This window comes from Manacus candei, unplaced genomic scaffold (assembly GCF_025592945.1).
Source record: "Manacus candei isolate 608988 ecotype Guabito, Panama unplaced genomic scaffold, ASM2559294v1 h1tg000050l, whole genome shotgun sequence".
NCBI lineage: Eukaryota > Metazoa > Chordata > Aves > Passeriformes > Pipridae > Manacus > Manacus candei.
In genome coordinates, this window is record NW_026138098.1 from 21,158,493 (window position 1) to 21,177,361 (window position 18,869).

General features: G+C 39.6%; 1 protein-coding gene across 2 annotated transcripts in view; it reads right to left on the reverse strand.

Annotated features, from left to right (window-relative positions):
• Nucleotides 1-18,869, reverse strand: part of SORBS1 (sorbin and SH3 domain containing 1) — a 167,213-nt gene that overhangs the window by 96,294 nt on the left and 52,050 nt on the right. The window contains exon 1 of one of the 2 annotated variants that reach the window (XM_051800770.1): nt 15,614-16,197. The exons of the other annotated variant lie outside the window; for it this stretch is intronic. The gene's annotated coding sequence lies outside the window, so the exon portion shown is untranslated. Of the gene's footprint in view, nt 1-15,613; nt 16,198-18,869 lie in introns of those variants that run through there. 2 annotated transcript variants of the gene reach the window in all.

Consider the following 18,869-nt stretch of genomic DNA (forward strand, 5'->3'; position numbering starts at 1 on the left):
AGGACGCTAACCGGTAGCATGTCAAATGTGAACTGAATGCAGAAGGCGCAATCCTGCAAATTCTTGTGCTTTGATTGCAATTCCCACTAGCTGGGTTTTTCTGCAAAGTCTGTAGCTCGTGCAGTAGCCAGGAATCTTAGGTTTCAACTAAACAAAAAAAAAAACAAACGTTCTGGGAATGCCTGCTCTGCACAACACAGGGCTATACAGAGATACATGACCAAGCTCTGAGCTAGCTGCTTCCCAGCTATGGCAGCACCATGCTCCTGGGCACAGGAAAGGCTGCTGATCTCAACTGATCTCCCCATTGAGATCAATTAAGTGTTTCATGTGGGTATTTCTAGTGTAAGTCTACACAAGGCCTAGGTAGTGTTTGCTTCTTACATTCATGACTTCCCCTCAAAGACCCTCCTTTCTGCTTCTGAAGGCCCGGGTTGTCAGCATCATCCTTCAGAGCCAATAACTACCTGCACTTTCTGCAAAAGTGAGCACTGTACTTCCACCGCAGAAGAGCTGCAATGGCTCCATTGTCTTGCAGAGCAGGTACAACCATCATTAAAGGGTTAATCTTTTATTTTTTAAATTTTTTTTTAATTAATGAACGATATAAATATTTAAGAACCTCAGGTTTCCTTGTGGCTAAAGAAAATAAGTTTCGAAAATATTATCAAAAGCTCAGAAGAAAACAGGAGACAAAATGGCACAGGAAGATTCCAGTGCTCTTTAAAAATCCACATACCTCTTAACAGATTAACCACAACAACTTTGTATTGCATTGAAAGTCCTTCTACTCACTGGGATTCTATTAAAGTGCAGAGACAGATACACTTCATAGTTAAATATCACACGGAATGTGAGATATAATGGTAACCAATTAAGAACAGCACATCTGCTCAGCTTGTACAGAACATCCCCCAGAATTTCTGTCTGCAGGAACATCAATGCTTCCTTGTCCTGCACTGGCATGTTGGCCCCTCACATTTTAAAGATGTCACTCAGGATGGTGAAAGGGTACAACAAGAGTATGACGTATATGTCTTTGTACATGCTCCAAGAGGTCACTTGCCAAAATAGATGCTATCCATGGATCTGAATAACTGGCCTTTTCTTGTATTTCCCATGAGATACTATTAAAATATTTGTATCTGTGAACCAGTCAAGCTTTGATTACTCTCCTCTTGTTTACAGCTTTGCATAAAGTGCAAGCCATCAAGTCAAGTTGTTTTTCAAATTCTGTAAGCATACTAAACTTTCAGAACTAATCCTATAAACTAGATTCTCTGGGCTTTCAGAGGTTCCCTAATATGGTCGTTAAATAACTGAGAGATGAGGACACCTCACAAAAACTCAAATGAACTATAAACTCTTCAGACTTATCATTAAAAAAAAAATTCAGAGACAAAAGATATGGCAGATTACAAACTGGTGCCAAGACACAACTAAGCCATGTACTTGATGAGAACAACAAAGATGTCTAGGATAGCACAGACAGAGCAGTCAAATATGGTTACAGAATTTTGAAATGGAGGGAAGATACTGTTTGTAAGGCTAAGAAAAAATTATCCAATGGTCTCATGATTTTTAAAATGGTCCTGAGGTGACATTACTCCATTTTTAAATTTTTAAAAATAATAAAAAGCATTAAAACCTGAGAGAAGTACATGAGTAACTTATTTGGCATTAGATCAAACTTGGCTTGGTTCTTATTCAGTGCTGTATAAGATTCTAGCTACTCTTACTGATGTCTTTGCAAATCTTCATACATTTAATCCAAGTCAAAACTTCAGCCTCAGATAATGCTGCCATTTATGAGAGCACATCTTGGTTAGATGAATTCTCTATTAACCCTGTTCCAGATCTTGCACAGAGCCTCTTCCCTTTCATGCCCTAGAACTGAAATTTGTACCTTGACTTCATGGAAATTCACCAGCTAGAGCAAATCAGTGCTGTGGAGAAACAAGTATCCTTTCACCCATCCATCATCTATCACACCTGCACTTTTTTAACACAGGCTTGGAATTTAGCAGACACTCATGTAAGCAGGTCACCTGCCCTAGGAAAGGGGCCACAATGCAGAGCCTGGCCATGCATTCAGAAACAGAAAATACTTTGACTCAAGCAGACAATTTCCTCTGGATGGTAAGGTTGGAAAGACCTGTTGAACCTCACTTCATAGTAAATGTGACTCACGTTTCAGAAGACCAGTAATTCATCTGCTTTGTATTTGGTTATAATACAATAAATACTCTTCCTATGCATTCAGATAATAAAGGGCTTGGCTTGATTATAACACAGCTCAGCTAGCTATAAAGATGCTGGGCCAAAACATTTTCAACAAGTTGTTCAAACTTTATTAGTCTTGTCCTGAAAAGAGCAAGGTGCTCACTTGTCTTGGGGGTTACTAACTAAACAGATCTTCAAACACTAACAAAGACATGGAGCATCCAATAGCTTAGCTGTCAGGATCTTGGGAACTTCCATTGCATTGTACTCCTGTTTTCAGCAAGCATAAGTCAGCATTGTTTCGCCACATTTCCCTGTAATCAGAGTAAACAGAGCTGCTCCCAGCGTGACAGGACTGGAATTACTTAGGAAGATATCCCAATTCCAAAGATCAGTATCAAGAGGCACAAAGCATTCAGGCTCAGTTCTCTGTTTCTTGACTGCTAAAATCTGTGAGGCCTGTACTCAGTGAAAGTGATGAACTGCTATACTATCATTTGTAATGTGTGCTCATGACAATATATTTTACTCCTAAAACATGTTCAAACTTTAGAAGGAGAACTGTTTCCTTCTAAACTCTCTATAGTTCACATATGTTACAACAGTCCCAGCTGTGTTACATGCTAAAAGAAGCTGAATGAACTTTGACAATAATTAAAAATGTTACCCCAATTTCCCACATTTTATTGAGCTAGATACTTTTCATGTTTTTTTGAAGTGGGGATCAACAGAATAGTCTAAGGAGGCCCTGTAACAGTTAGAAGTTGCATTACTTAGAGTACCCAGGCACATACACGCCATGGAGCTAACTACATGAACAGTCTCTGTCTCTTGAGCCTCAGCTTCACCCCAAAGTCACCTCCGAACTGGAAGAATTTCTTAACCAGACCCACAGCTTTCCACAGCTCCTCTGAGCCAGCAGTTATCACACCTCTTTGTCTGATTGATGATGTAGTGACAATAAACCTTTTGTGTTCAGGAGATGAACATGGCATACTCTATGGCAAGCACCCATTGATTTCAAGGCATTTTTATGTGAGTGAATTCTTGAGCCCCATGTCAAAAGCAATAAAGCAGCAGCTCTTTGTTTAACAGGAATAAGACCAGGACCCTTGATAAAGGAGGGAGCTGATGAAATGAAAACTGATCTGCTGACATACGAAGTATGATCCATTACTAACTTTACCAAGCTTGTGTCAGTGCAATTATATCCATGCACTGGGATTCTGATGCTTCTTTTTAGAGAATGACAGAAGTAGAGTGATCTGTGTCCAGAAGGTGCAGTTATTCCATAACTTACATGCACACATTTCTGTCACAGTGTATCAGTTAAATGTTCTCATGGACCTGACTTCTTGAAGAAACTAATCCTCTCTTGCTTTGTTATCAGAAAATTGTCATGTAGTAACAAAGGAAGAGGAATGCTGCATGTACTTTGTGAAGAGATGGGTGACTAAACATGTTTTAATGTGGTTTAGATCACATATCTGAGAGTGAGTTATCTCAGTTGTACAGAATGAGATCTTCCAGAGAAGACTGATTCACTGAGATCTCTAGTACATGTGTTTCCTAGAAAGAGACAGAATTTTGCAATGCAAAGAACCTCTACTCCAGTTACTTCTGTGAACCAAATTTGGATATATTCTGGCCTGTTTTGTTCTACTCAGCATTTGCATAATTCATGGGAAAGCATTCAGGAAGCCTAACCCCAGACAAGCAAAGGACAAATCCTAACTTACAGCTTTCAGAGTCAAAAGTCCTTACATAGATGATTCAACAGATTTGATACTGGTAACTAAGTAGTATCTGCAGTTAACTAGCTTTCAGTGTTTGAGATGTTTCCTATGATAGCTTTACAGAAACAAACAGCTGACACTTTATTGTCATGTATAACTAAATTGTATCACAAACTATAGACCTCCCTATCAGCAGAAAACCAGTAGTGGCCCAAACCACATCTGGAAGTTCCAACTGCATTCTGTGTTCAACAAAACACTGCAGGAGCTTTTCTGAAACAGGAGCCTAAACTCACTTTCATCTTCTATCAAATCTTATCATTCCACTGTGTCACATAGAGAACTGTCCTAGGGGTTCAATCCAGAGGTAGGTCTGTCACCACACAGGCTGGAGACAAGGCATCTCCTTGGGAGCTTACAGCTTTTCCATTCTCCATTTGTCATTCAGAACTCTGCACTTCCCTAGCCCCAGGGTTCCTCCTTAGCTCAGACTGAGTAGGATGTATTTCACATCTTTGCTGAAGTAAATCACACAAATGCTTTGCATATTTGGCAAGCAATATCCTTCCCCAATCACTTCTATAACTAGATGCCAAGTCACGCTGTTTTACTAACTCAACTGCTAGAAGTCAGAACAGCACTTTCCATAAAGCCCACACTGCTTCAAGACCAGAGTTTGAGGAGTTGTGTCTTTTTTTTCTGAGAGGATGACTTAAAGCCAACTGCCTCACCATGAGGCTCTTCTGGGGACATCAGCACCCTTGAAGCAGTATTTTGTCACACACTCCACTCCAAGCGTAAACCATTCCTCATTCTTGGCTCCTGCACACAAAAAAACAAAGGATGCCTTCTGTGGGTCAGAGGTAGCCATGTCTTGCAGCAAGTTGGCTTCCACCAGCATTCTTCAGGAAGCAGAAGGCAAAAGTCAGTACTGCTGTTTACAGTCACAAGTTAATGCTGTTGTTTACTGATGACAATATAATACATCTTGTAACACACGTGGTAATTGCCCAGAGTTGCAGAGAGGCAGTATTTGATTAGGAATTGTTTGTGACAGGTGACAACACTGTTGGCAATTAGTCAGGATTTCCATGCAAATTGCCAGCAGCAGGCAGCCTATTACCAGATATAGACCTATGAGGAGAATCACTGTGAAAACAGACTGAGTGCACTGTTACCTTCAGGGCTGGCTGCCAGTTCCAAATGTCAGGACTGTGCTACTGCAGGTCTCAGAATCCCGTCCACTGTGGGAGCCACTTGACATCTTAATAGGCTTGCCAAAACAAGGAGCGTTAGCTATTCAAACCCCTGTCTCTCTCTTGCATCAACAAGTCACTTGTATTTTAAACACTGCTAACAGCACTTACTGACGATGCAGAAGGGTGATCAACACTCAGGAAAGCAGCCTTGCTTCTGTCAATGCCAGCATGATAAGTAAGGTGAAGAGGAAACAGAATGAAAATATTTAAGCCTTATTTAGTCTCAGCAAAACCTCGGGTAGTTCAACCTGATCTACTGCCAACCCGCTACATCTGGACTTGGTTTCTGATGAAAGCATCTACAGAAACAAATAAAGTGATATATTCCAGTCCTAACTAATGAGCAAAGCTTAGAAATAGTCTGTCATGACAAATGGAAACTATGCTGTTACAAATAGCAAGAACTTGCCCAGATTGCAGTAAGAGAACTGCTATCAGAGCTGAAGTCCTGGAACTCTCTTCTAAAAGATAATTACAAGGGGAACAGCAATGTTGCATTTCAGTCAGAACAAAATGATACATTTCTGTAACATATGTCATCTCAACAACTTCATAGCAACTCTAAGCCCAGAAGTCCCTCTTGTTATGACTAAGCAAGACTTATCCCTGTTCTGTCAAGAGAGAAATTTGAAGCACCAGCAGGATGTTTTGTCTAAAGTCCCAAAGAAAGCCACAAGTGGCCTGATGAACTGAGTCTACAGTGCAGTCAATCGTCAGTAGACTCCTGAAATGACAAAGAGCATCCTTAACAATACAGCAAGCCCTCTCCAGGCTCTGCTTCGCTAAATAAGCAAAGTGATTTGGGGTTTCATGTCTACAATAAAGATAATAGGAGTTAATTAATATGATGACACAGTGAAGTGTTGACTCCCTTCAACAGCCACACTCCACAAGCATGCCTAGAGAAGCACGTAAACAATACAATGAAGAAAGTGGATGACTCTGAAGAGAGCCACTCTCTACATAATAACTGCTCTATGACAAAAGGATCTTGAAGCCAGTCCAGGAGTGAACAGAAGTCATTTCTATATTATAACTTCATTGGACTGTGTGAAACAAGTTATCTGCCCAGTGCCTCAAGAAGAGGAACTCATCACACGTGCATGGAAGCATCTTCCATCCAAACAGTCCCAACCAGGAAACAGCTTAGGTCTCATCAGTGAAGTAGTTCTGCAGACAACAGAGTACTACTACTATTGGTACTAGACAAGGACACAGTATTTTACTCCTTCCTCCCACCCCCAACCAAATTCATACAAACAGACCAGCCCTCTTGCTGGAATGATAAACTGGGTCTCCTGACATTCTACATATTAAGGAAAGCCCAATACGGCTTGGATACCAGCAGGTACAGGTTTCAAAAAGCTACAAACCAAGGATTTATCCCTACAACTATTTAACTCTGTGTCCATGATCTGTTTCACTGAACAGAATTAAGCAGTACCGTAACTTTAAGGATGTAATCAGCTGCATTGCAGAAGGCTATCAAAGAGGCACACCACTTAGGCAAGTGTCACTGGACAGATTTAACTTCACCTCTAACTCCCTCTGGATACTTACATTCTTTGAAAATTCTTAACAATAAGGTTTTGCAACAATTATGTGTTCAGAGCAGAACTGTAGATTCCTAATTAATAACGTCATATGTGCAAAAAGGTGAAATCTCACTCAGCTCCAAGTAACCACTGAAGACATCATGCACTTGAAGCACTTGTAGCACAAAAATCTAGTATTTTTAAATTCTCAAAAATGTTAGATCTTGCAGAGAGCTGTAGTTTTCATTATCTCTTCATGATCCAGTATTTTCTATTTCCCAACACGACCAGTCACCCAGTGCTTTCCAGCAGTAAAAAACTTAACAAACAAACAAACAACCCCCCCAAAAAACATTGCCAAAGTGTAGTTTACAAATCAGCACACACACATAGAGGAACTTTGTAAAACATAATCCTCATTCAAGATGCCAATGATTCTAAACATGGACATTTCCACATGAATAAACATGAGAGATAAATAGTAATGGCAGGATCCACTTCACCTAACTGGAATCAGCAAAATGTCAGGCATCTAGACAGTTACCTCTGCAGTTAATGGTGAGCAACAAGGGCTTTGAGAGGACAAGTAATCCTGTGCTACAACAAGCACATAAGCTGGAACAAATCACCACGTGGCAGTGCTTTTCTTTCTCTACTCACGATGGAAAGAGTTTGGAAATCTAGTCTTTGTACAGAGGTGTGTGAGGTACTTCCCTCAGGAAACACAGCAATAACATCTCTGTCACAGCCTCAGGTAGCAATAGCCAAGATCACAACATCTAGGTAGAGGTGGATCACACAGGCAGAAGTTCCCACTTGATGGGCTGCTCTCATTCCCTGCTACATGGAGATGCTTAATCCTTAAAAAAAAAGAAAGGGAGCAACTTGCACTAAACAGCCTTGCAGATTTCTTTGCCCACCAGAACAGTACATGCAGTGGTTAAGTAGCATCAGCTTGTAACAGGCTTAAATCTGTGGGTTTTAAAGTTGTGGTTTGCATTTTGGCCGAGAGATTGTTTGAAGCCAACCATATTTGGGGCAAATACCACAGCTGAAGGTGTCAATTCCAGACTGGAAAAGTGGTTGTACTTAAAATATAGACCAAGCTATGCTGGAACATTTGGGATCTCAAGGCATTACGATAACCAACCAAATGCCCAAACGCACAGTTTCTTAGTGAAAGTGGAAGGACTGGAACGCTAAAACAGCAGCTCCATAACCAAAGTTCCCATGGGGGCTGTGTGGCTGAGCATTCAAATTAGACTAAAATCTTGGCATCCCTCTCTGCTCTGACAGAGGTGAGGCCAGGGCCCATTTTGTAAAAGCTGTGTTAGGGTCTACAGTCCTCAGATGAAAAAGTTTGCACCCTGGCTAAAAGCACAGTCCTAAGGATGGTCATTAATCATCTTTGGAGTATTGGGGGATCTGGCCAGCTGTATCAATTGTAACACAGTGTAGCCAGTAAAGTGTAATGCATTTAAACATAAGCTGCTCAACATATGCTGCACTGGACACCAGAGATGGTGAGGACTTCCCTAAGCTGGCTACACAGTTATCGGAAAAGTGCTGATTTACTCATTTCCAACCTGCTTTACTGCTCCTATGTTAACAAACCCCAGTTAGCCTTTTCTAATCCTAAGGTCAGGTTGCATTCCAGGAACAGTCAATATCAGCTGTATTTAATAATTTGTTCTGGCAGATCCTGTTGATAGATACCAATGTTAGCAGAGACAAAAATACAACACCAAGGAAATACATATTAAGTCCATGAAAGATGTACATTATTGATCATGTAAATCCACAGACAAGACTATAGAATGGAAACTGAACGAGCTGTTTCCTGAAATAGCATTTTAGACCATGACCATTTTTGCACCATACTTATCTATTTAAAGGGATGTCGAAAGCTCTGTGCCTCAAGGCAATCCTCCCATTTGCAGAGAATAACTATGCTGCATTCTTTATTTAGGATTTGATTTTGCAATTTCATACACAAACAGCCTGTTCTAAGCAAGTCCACTGACAGAGAGGCAGTCACTTACGTAGGCAGAGATTTTTCTCGCAGGGAAGGGTTTGTAGGCATCTGTTAGTATGTGTGTTCCAATTAAATTTACGCTTAATACTGCAGTCCCTTAATTTATCTAACAACCGTTTCAGCTCATGTAACGAGTACCCTTGAAATACATTTTTATTTTTACCTGTGTTAGGACTTTTAATACAAATGGAATGATATGATCCTAAGCTACCGTGTGGTATTAATTTGAGCTCTAGAATGTCAACAGGAGAAGAAAAGGCAGTTCATCAGGGTAACAAAATGCTCCATTATCAGTCTGCAAAATACACGTGACATTTAGAAGACAGTGATCCTCATACCCTTTTGAACTTTTGCAAGGATCTGATACAAAATGGCCTTACCAACTGGTAGATTCTTGTAGCTTTGGAACAGAAAGCAATTGGCTCCCATCAACAGTCTTGTGACCTACAGTGTGGTTAACACGGGACCAAACACCCTCCTGCAATGATACAGCCCTGGGCATCGGAAGTCCTCATCACACTCAAGGCTCTTAAACTCATGACCAAGACATCGTCCCACTAAACTAAATTACTTGGATTTGGGGATGTTTCTCAGAGAGATATAAAATATAATACAAAATTTTCACTGATCAGCAAGTTAGCTCAAGTTAATTATGCAAGTTGACACTTTAGGTAGCACCAGACATCTTCAAAGAGCAGGCAAACATTAAATTAGCTTTGTTGCATTTGTATGAAGTAGGTACATGATTGTAGGCTTATTTTTACACTGGGAAAACATGGAAGCTGAAGTTGAAATTATTAAAAAGCTGCTGTGTTTTTTTAATCTTCCTTCCACAGAAGTCAATGGAAAAATTGTCAGTGCCAGATTTGCATTTCCATGGGGTCCCTTTATACTCCTTTGGTAGGGCAAAAAGCCAAGTTTTAAGTATCTTGACCTTGCCCAGGCAGTGCAATGGAGCCTTAGTGGAAATAAGAATTAGGCCTCCATCAGCTTGAATAGGGATGGATTTACATAAATGCTATGTGCTTTTGAAAATTCTACCCACAACTGGATTTGACCAATACGACACAACAGGCTTATGGCAGAGGCAGTATGGTAACTTTGCCTAAAGTTGAGCACTAGACCAAATCAGTCTCTCTGAATATGTTTCTAGCTTGGAAGAAGGCTCAGTCACACAGAAATCTTTAAATTAAGGATATCTTAAAAATAGAAACGGTATACGACATTTGATCCAATAGTTCTGTTGATTATCCATTACCAAATTGCTCAAACGTAAGTGCTGTCTGTGATAAGCTACTTTAAGGGGAGAACAAGATAGATATGCAAAGGGTTCCCACCATTAAAAGATCCAATAACCAAGTTATTTCAATAACGTGTGTAAAAGATGGACAAAGGTTAGAAAGGCTGAAGAAATATTGTAGAAATAAGATTCAAAGGATCCTGGCTAAGAAGATGGGCCTGTAGGGAGCATAGAGGCTACCTACCTTCACTGGATACCAACAGACTGCATTCACTCTCTATGGATATTTAATTCCTCTAGCTGCCAGCACAATTAAGGTTAAGGAATACCCTGCATGTGAATATATATGTATGACTTCGGACTGAAACGCTGTCTCAAGAAAACCACCCAAGTTTGTTTAAAATTCTATCAGTTCAGTAGGTTGTTCCCTCCATCCTCCCACTCCACCCCCAACCAGCAGTTACACTTTAACCATGTATGGAAGAGATTTCAGAGGTCTGAGTCATTAAAACCTACAGAGAATAGAAGAACTTGGCAAATATGAAAGAAAAGCATTTTAAATGGCTCTGAGACAGCCTGCTCTCCCTTGCTACTGAAGATGTGATGGATGTGTTGCCATTTCTGTGTAGGAGCTGGTGATCTGAGGTTTTGGACAAGTCCATAAACTTAATTACACACAAATGTGCCCCCTAAACTGTTCAAATACAAATTATCATGTCAAAAACTGCAGGAAACCTTTTGATCTTGTTAAAAAACAACAAACAACAACAAACCCCCCCACATTCTAATATTTAAAGTAGTAGTCTTGTGTGTTATCTGCAGACAAGTTTCCTGCCAAGTATTCTTGTCCATGCCAAAACCTGTGGTTATTTTTGGATAGTTTCTTATTTACAACCTTATTTCTTATTTCATGCGCATGAAAACACCTTTTTTAAGAGTTGTTGATCCCATGAAAAGCTCTAACACATCTCCTCTCACAGCACATGATTTATTGGGGAGAATGTTACAGCAGTCTTCCTCTTTCCTATAAGAAACAGACATTTCAGGAAGAAAAAAAAATCCAACACAACACTGAGGAAAGATCCAGGATACAGGAAACATTGTGTAGAAGCTTACACAATGATAAGACATTACCCAGAAGCATGTGGAATTTACCATGGACAACATCCTGCTCCTGGTAATACTGTAAGATGCAAAGAAAGCTAATGGATATGTTTTCTCCCCACCCCTCCATATTTTAGAAGACGTTTATCCATGCATCTACCAGATTTGCCTTTATTAAAAACAGACTGTCTGATGACGCTCACTTTCAAACTTTTTAGGATATTCCCATTCAGAGTGTTGCTAAGTAATCACAATTCAGTGTGATATTTCCTCCCTGAAGATAATTCAGCAGGACTCAGATTCTCACAGAGCGCATTGAGGAACTGGAATTCAGGAAATCTGAGCTTAATTCCCAGCTTTCTGCAATCACTGCATTAGAGAGTAGCATCTCATTTTCTCAACTGAAAAACAGAACTAAACCCACCAGTCTCTTTCTCAAGCATTCAAAAACTTGATTAATACTCTATAAAAGCTTTCCCTTTTATCACCATGTTAAGTACTCAGTCCCTCCACCTGAAAACAACCAGATTTTGATATTTATTTTTCATACTCTCCTGGAATATTTCAGACAACATTTACACCAATTCAACCACAACATGATTATTCAAAAGCAGAGACTCCACTTACTGCTGCATCAATCCAGAATAATTGATTTCAAACGCAGTTAGTCCAGGTCTCAGTTCTATTGCTGTAAATCCAAGTCATGCCCCTCATCATGGAATCTGATCCATGACAGTTCTTGCAGCCATACAGATCCCAACCAGAAAGTGTGCCTTCGTCTGCCCGATTACAAAATAGTTTAGGAAGGGTAATACAGAGAAATACAGATCCAAAGTGATTCCCAGTGCCATTTGATTTCTCACAGCATCATTAACAATTCCTTTACTTCTATGAATCCCACCTTCTCTCCTACCCCCGCCATCCTGACTCACAACAGGAATAAATTGGGAAAAATGAGAATACTGCATACATTGAAAGAAAAACGGACCTATGCCTTTTAATTACTTCATGAATGACAGTCTTTCTATGCATACTGTCCACATCAAACTATATCATTACAGATAATTAATACTCTATTCTTCATGAAATTCATTCATTTCATAAAATCTTTAAAGTGTCACTCCCACATCAAGCAGAAAATCATACATTTAAATAATACTCTCTATAAATCTTTTACCATTTTACCCTCTGTCTCTTACTTGTTAATGAGAACACAAATTTGCTGTTCACACATTTTTCTTCAATTTTTTTACCCCAACACCAGAATCAGTAGAGTTGAAAATTATTTTGTCACACAGAACATATTAGAACACTGAGTGAGGATGAAAACTATGAAGAGGTATCTGGGAGCAGGCTGCTAAACAGGTTAGCAAAGATTTGAATGCAAAAAGCTCCTCATTACCTGGAAAAACAATGAGATATAGACCAAAAAAAAAAAAAAAAAAGAGAGAGCGGTTTCAGAATTTATTCTTTCTAAAAATTAAGTGGGTCCTACAAGTCTTGGTTGCTCAGAACATACAAATGTGGAAATTCAGAAACTAATCAAGTCAGGGGCTGGATGGGGTTTCTTGTACAACAGGACACCCCTAAGTTATGTATTCTTGGCCCTGGGGAACCTGCCACATACAGAGCCAGATTTTAATTGAATCTTTAATTGACTTTAATTGGTCTTGTGCTAAACATTACTGCAGCTTGCCTAGTAGGGGACATCAACACATAAATCTCCGATTCCCTCCTTTCAGATATTACCAGAAATTAAAAGAAGAGACAAATCTCTCACTTCTATGGATTAACTGGAGTAAAGTGAAGAAGAACAGACATGCTCTATGTGACAGATACAACTCATTTCTAATAAAGTTTTCAAGGGTTCTTTAATTCAGCATATGGCTTTTGTATGGATAAATATAGATGAAGCATTTACCTGAAATAATGTTTTCATATTTCAGTATTTTTATCACAGCATTACCTAAAGGTCCAGTTCAAATCCTATCCCTCATGTGCTAGGTGTGTATAAGACTATACTGACTAGTTCACAGCCAATACAGACAAACAAAGCGTTATTACATTCAGAGGTAGGGAAACTGAATGCAGACAGATAAAATAACATGCTTGAGATCACATGGAGTGCATGCCACAGAGTTAAATATTAAACTTGCTCCTCTTAGTGAGCCCCAGTTCACTGCCAAAGCTCATTTTTATCTGCCACAGGGGAGGCTGGACAAGGCTGCTGTGCCCATTTATGCCTGCATCTAGTTATTACTCTCACTTGTTGGCCATGGACCATTGGTGTGGAAGACAGTAAACTATCATATGCTGGTCATATAGAGAGGATATTTTGAATAAGGGGAGACCGTTCAGTCACCTCAAAGGAGTCTCAGGGGAAATCTCTGCTGCAGAACAGGCAGAAAGCTCTCTACAAGGTGCTTTAAAAGCTATTAGCCACACTCGGGGTTCTGGCTCTTTCTCTAAATGACTGTCTCTGTTGAACTGTTTGCCTTAGGAAGTTCTGGAATAACAAACTTTGTCGTTTAAATTTCAAGAAAATATTCTGGAAAAGCTTAACAGAAAACTGAGGCATGGTATTCAGAGCTACTCAGACCATTAGCAGCCATCTCAAGCCACTGAGGGGAGAACTGGGAAGCACAAGTGCTGGAGAAGGCCCTGCAGAGCAGGACCCCATGTGGAAGCAGCAGCAGCCTTTATTTGCAACAACATATCATGTAGCTCCAGCCTTTCAGAATGATCATAAATTACTAAACAAGATGATGAATACCTAAAGGAATCAAAGTTAAAGTCAATCATGAGAAAGAGAGAGGGTTACTATCTTCAGCTATCACCCAAATCTACCTAAATCAAAGTGGTTTTTAAATGATCCTGGAGTTACTGTAAACTATATCTGTGTAATTTAATCTTTGTTTTCTCAACTACAGCAGAGGGGCTGCTCATAGCCTGGAGCTATGTCAGAATGGAATGCAGATTAACTGCAGTTTTAATTCCTTAACCCAGAGCATACAGAAGAACTCCGGTACCCACGAGCAGTAGCTGGGCTGCTCTACACAACACAGGCTAAATGTGGCCACAGGAAAACCCAGAGCACTCATACCCTGCTAATGGGGAAGCACAGGTTATTTGCTGCCATGCAAGTCTCAGGTGAGGTGAATATTGCAAGGACAGATGCGGGTGATTACTGGAGTAGAATGAAATTGGAAAAAAAGAGTGAAGATCCTGCCCTGGTATCAACCACAATGCTTGTCTTAAAGTCCAAGCATCCCCATACTGGGAGACTGGAACTTTTGAAATGAAACTAATTCTCCTATAATTATGCCAGTATAACTAAGAAAGACCTAACCCTAGGTCTCATTTAAATGTTCTAAATGTGCTACTAATTATAGAGTCAAATCATCAAGTTTGAGACTGGCCCTAAATGGTTCCAGCTGCAGCTGAGAAATCTAGAATTAAACCCAAACTTTAAGTTTCAAAGGCTTAATGTCAGCCTTGATTTTCTGGTAAATTAAGGCAATAATTTAAGCCCAAAATTAATTAAGTTACTAAGCAGGCTTGAGGTTGAGCCCATCTTTACTTCCAGTTTTAGTAAAAAATTCTCAGCTTAAATTTGCAGTTATATGTATGGTATCTCTTTTACTTTTGTTTCAGGATGTTCATTTGGGGAAATTTAACAGGCAAGAGATGCCTATCTGAGAATGGAATCAATCAGGAATGCAGTTACAACAGAAAGAATTTCAGCAAACCATAAAAGAGAAAGACAGGAAAAAAGAAAAGCCTAGTATAAGAATAGTCCAGCAAAATGCAACTGTAGTGAGTTTGGGCTGTTTCCCAGTACTCCAGGGGGAATTCTGCTATTTGCTGAGTTTAGTGAATGTAATCTAGTGCAGAAGGAAAAACTGGGGGGGGGGGGGGGGGGGGGGGGGGCAGAAAATGCTGCTGCTTTCACCATTTTCTCAGTTCTATTTTGTATGAGAAATCATATAAAAGACAGAAAGATTATTGTATTACTGTGAAAGCACACAGAAACTTGCAAAACAGATGTTCTCAGCACACATAAGAAGGACTGATTGGACATTGAATAAAACCATACAACCAGAATGAAAAAAAAATAAAGTCACTCAGCAGGCAGAGATGAATCAAGGAACAGGGGACACGAAAAGCAGTTTGGAAATAACATCTGCAGTGGTAAGTCAGTCTCATTTTGTTATAAAGTAAAGGGGAATCAATGCTTTCCAGTACATTTTATAGATAGACAACACCATTTGAGTTACTTTCTTCCAAGAATCTCAGTATGCAACTTTAGGGAAATTAAAAATCATTTAGAAGATATAAAAACAGTTAACAGGAAATATAAAATGAAGTCATTCAAACAGAATCTACCTCCAAAACCAGCAGATACTCCACAAGTTATTTATAGCAGAAAATTTAGAAGAGAGGGGAAAGATCTTAAAACTTCTGAGGTCTTAAATACTTACTTCTTGCAGCCAAAATCACATCAGTGGAATATCCAGGAAAATTTTAAAAAGATTGCATTAAGGAGCATAACTAGCTGAGAACATGATGTAGCCTTTCCTCTGGACTGTCCAGCCATAGGCATTTACTCATTCAACAGAAGCACAGAGCATAATACTGTAGTGCAGCCTTTTACATAGCAATGCCAAAGAGGGGAGAGAGAGGGAAAAGCCCTTCCCCAAAGATTTTAGTTCAGCCCACTCATTAAAATACAGAGTGGAAACAGCTGCTGCAGAAAGGAAGAGGATGTCCAGGCTATTTTTTATTAACTTTCTTAGGTGTAAAATGGTTTCATTCTGGAAAATACGTAAGAAAAATAATTTTTCTTTTGAATGTCACTCTTCCTCTGCATTGCTCTTAAAGAAAGTGGCTCTAGCTCATCTTAGCAGTAAGTACAGCATAGTCACTCTCCATTTTCAAAATCATTACATCTTATTAGAGGAAAACAGATTTCTAACAGACACTCCCTCTCTCCCCTGCAAGGACTAGTACAAGCACACATGTGCTATGTAGTGCTTAAGTCTTCACAAAATGTAATCAATTCATCTTGAGTGACTTCCCACCACTAAGTCTCAAGCAAACAACAAATACAAGCTCACAGATAGCAATATTTAGAATTGATAGCATACCTCTTACAGATTAGCACCTCAATGCTAAAACTAGATAAGGAACAGAGAAAGGTGGTAAGAACAATGAAAGCTCCTCAACTGTTTGACGTGGAGACACTGAATAAACAAGGATTCTTCAGTCTGTGAGAGGATGCTATTAAATCGTGAAATGCACCAAAAATGCTGATCTGGGAATGGTGGCTGGTAACACAAGAACTAAGGGGCACCAAAAGAAATCTTCAGGCAGTTTTAAAACAAACAAAAGGAAACTATTTTTTACATCATGCATAATTGGATCGCAGAGCTCATTGCCCAGGACCTTGTGGAGGTCTGCTCTGTGAGCAAGCTCAAAAAATGAAACTCAAAACCAGTGAAAGAACAAAGCTAAGCTAAAACTCTTGACTTGGGAAGTTATCAACCACAAGTCACTAGAAGGGGCGGATATCTCATATGAGGTAGCAATTTAAATTTGCCGTCTACATTAATCCTTCCCTTAAATGGGTGACACTGTCCACTGCCAGAGCAGCAGACTGCATTAGAAGGATCTCTGAGACACAACTGTGCCCATTCCCAAACTCATATTTGTCTAGTTTTCACAACACTCCTTGATGAGAAATTGTCTGTTAGATCCATTTCTCAGATAGGGAATTAACTATGTACATCAGGGCCCAAAGCAGCACAACTCTTTGGAAATTTTGACTACTAACCACAGTTCAGCAGTTAAGTAACTATCCCTAAATGTCATCCTGAAGTGACTTTGTACTTCTAAAGGGCAACACCTGAGGTGGCCTGCTTCTCAAACCTCTGCACTTGTGACTGTTTCCTGTTCACTCCAGTATAACAACTTTCAGGAGTAAAGTTACTAATGCATGCTGATAGCGAAATCCAACTGTAGCAAAAGCTATCTTAAATACATATGTGCTTTTTAGATATTATAAAATAGCATTTTTCAGTGTAAGCAAGCTGGATGTTCTTAGAGCAGCAGTTAGCAAATAGTTTGTGCAATCAAGGTTGTTGTTCTGGTGGTTAGTTTTTGGGTTTTTTTTAATAAGAGACATACTTTAAATATACCCTTGTAGTGGCCAAGCATTCATTGCGTGGTAAAAGGTGTAACTTCCCACTGACCTTGCTGGTTCAACAGCTGGTTCTAATTAATACTGAGAAATAAGATACTTCTATGCAAAACAAGTGAACTGAGTTGAGATCCTTTTCATATAAGGTCTGAGAAAAGCAGACAGAAACTCTGCTTCCCTTCTCTGCTCCTAATTTTAAACAGGGGCTTCATAGCTGTATGTCTGTCTCTGTGTGTTTAATGTTTCCTGGAGGCCTGCAAAGGCATGCAAAATATTTTAGTTCAGGGCCTCTATATGGTTGTAATAGGAAATAGATGTCTCCTTTAAAGAGACGGGTCAGTATAGAAACAGATTATCTGAATGACAGCAGAGTCTTAAGCATTTATTTCAAAGGGAAGGAAAGGACAGATAAATATTTACTGCTTTCCATCCACATCGTAAAATGTAGATGCTGCCTATTTTTGGTTACTTCTTGTCTAAGTAATCCAAGTTAAGGTCTGATACTGTTCTCTTTGTCAGAATTTGTCTTCATGTTAAAAAGAAAGTTCTGATGCCATCTTTGCCAGATAGTTCCTTTAAATTGCAGAAGAGACTCACAAAGAGAAATGTGGTTTCTAAATCCTGGGCTGGTTAAGGCTTCATGCTTGTACAAGATGTGTGGTCACCAGAAAGAAACAAATCACAGACTTTTATGCCTGCCTGAGAAAATGCATGTTTCCTGTGTAAGGCTTCACACCATGTTGAATTAGCCTTCTGGAAAAATTCCGAGTGTTTTAGTGCTAACGGGTTGAAAAATGGTGGAGACACAAATGTAAAGAAGGGTTTGCTTTCATTCCTATCCCCTCTCTTGCTTCACACAACCTGAAAAATAAGTACTATCCCCTCCTCAGCAGGGTAGAGGATGATAGAACAAGAACAGACATTCTTTCTTCCTGTACAGGCCCTAGTCAACAATCTTCAGGTCCTGATCTTTGATCCATTTGTGGCAGCAAACTTTGATTCCAAGTTTCCTATTTCCTGACAAGTCCATCCTTTCTCCCTTTCACTTTATAATGTATCTAATGCTAGAGAACCAGCAAAACTAAAAATAACTCAGGACAATTTACCTTTCCTAGACGCAGTCTTACCTATCCTACTTCAAGACTTGACTAAAAGGGATGAGATCTCTCTTCCCCACCCCTTCTTTCCCTTTTTTAATTAAAAGTTGCATGGTAAATCAAGAGGAATCAAGAGCAGCTTACAGCAAATCTCATTATCTTCCTTTAGTCGCAACTACACCTCTTATGTAAGAAGACATTAAGGAAATGACTGATGGAGTAAGTGCAGTAGATGCAACTCAGTGGAATGCTGGCTACTGAAACAACAGCCAAGGGGCAACCATATACTCTGCTCAGTAGATTAATGAGAGATCAATACACTGATGGGACATATTCTGGGATTCTTCTGTGTCCACAGGCATTCCTCTTCATAAAGCCACTTCATAAAAATCCCCTGAAATTAGTAGACTTCTGACAATTCAATAGCTGGATAGGAAGTCC